This window comes from Propithecus coquereli, unplaced genomic scaffold, assembly GCF_000956105.1.
Source record: "Propithecus coquereli isolate 6110/MARCELLA unplaced genomic scaffold, Pcoq_1.0 Scaffold295, whole genome shotgun sequence".
NCBI classification, from domain to species: domain Eukaryota; kingdom Metazoa; phylum Chordata; class Mammalia; order Primates; family Indriidae; genus Propithecus; species Propithecus coquereli.
The window spans coordinates 200,843-202,466 of NW_012148563.1; positions in this window are offsets into that span (position 1 = coordinate 200,843).

Here is a 1,624-nt window from a genome sequence, read left to right on the forward strand (position 1 = left end):
GTATGTGCTAACACAAACATACTCATCATTATGGGAGTTTTAGCTTGTCAAAATCTTGAGAGTATAAACAACTTTCTTTCAAGCTTGTGACTTTGGATGTATAAGCTTTTAAAATTTGGAACAAAGTTGTTGCCATCCATTATTAGTTCTTTCTGTCTTGCCTTAGAGTTGATATTATTCTTGGTGCCTGTGAGGACAGCAGGCTTCCGGGCACCATGGGGACCCCTGCCTTTCCTCTTATTCTAGGAGGCTCTGAGCAGATAGCGCCTGGGAGCATCCTCTGCTGCCTGTGTTCTACCTCCTGTCTCTCCCTTCTACTGTTTGAAGTAGAATATCTTGGGATCAGTGACTTTGGGAGCTTCTATTGCATTTTGCCTTTTTTTCCAGTTTTTAACCCATCTATTCGGATTTCAAAAATTTGGCTGACAGAGGCAATTAGAAAATCAGGTTCATGCCTGTAACAAAACAAATCTCAGTTCTCTCACGGCGCCGGCAATGTGGAGGTGTGCGTGGACCCTTGCGGGTCGCTGTGACTCTCCCACGCACCACGGCCGTGCTCTTGCCGGAATTGAGAAGGGAGACGATTTCTCTGGATGGGTCGGTTCTGTTTGCAGCCTCTGCGAGTGTCACACTCGCCATTATAATGAATAATTGATGGGAAGGAAGAGTGGAGACGGCTGGGGTTTGGTGCGGGGCCCTTTGTAACACTCTCCTCACCACACAAATAATTTCTTCCTCTCTCATTCAGTGCTGCACAGGGAGAATATCTTCCTTATTCTTTTTACCATAAAGAGACTTAGAACGAGACATCTGGTGTGAAAATGACATCTTAGGACTGGTTCGAATGTGGCCATAGGGAGGCTAAAAGGCAATTTAAAAACATGCCTAATACCATTTTTGTATTAAGTCAATAATATAGCACACTGATTTTCTTTTTTTGGCATCAAAAGACGCAAGAGTATTCTGTTGTTAATGGGTGACTTCCTGATTACTTAAAATTACTCAAGAGCATCAATAGTAAAAACAGTACTATGGCCAACTTCTTCCCCCAACAAACAAAATGAGGTTTCTAATCCTAAATTTTCACAGTGTATAAATATAGTGAAACCAACAATCTATCCCCTCCCAAAGAGGTACTGAAGTGGCCCAAAGTAGCTTGAAGTTTAAAGATCATGCTCTCAGGACACCCTGCTTGGTTTTGAGTCCTATATCTTCTACTTACCAGCTGTGTGACTTTGGGAAAGTTACCTAACGTCTCTGTGCCTTGGTTTCCTCATCCATCAAAGACAGAAAATAAGAATTCGTACAACTAGTGGGAAGATTGAAAGAGCTGATGGTGTGTAAAGAGCATGGCACAGTACCTGGCCGTAATGGGCACAGCACAGGGCATGGCTGTTACTAACTACTGACATTTGGACAGTGTCCCTGGCCTGATAGAGGTGTACGTTTCATGTACCAGCAGGACAAATTGTAGTGTTCATAATCCAAGTTGTGGCCACTGAAGAACTTAAGTCAAAATTCACATGACGCCACTTTTTAAGCATCCCATTGATTGTGTGCTTCTTTTTAAAAGATTTGATGACAAGTTCTGAAAACATTTTATTGCAGTCTAAGAACGAGGGGG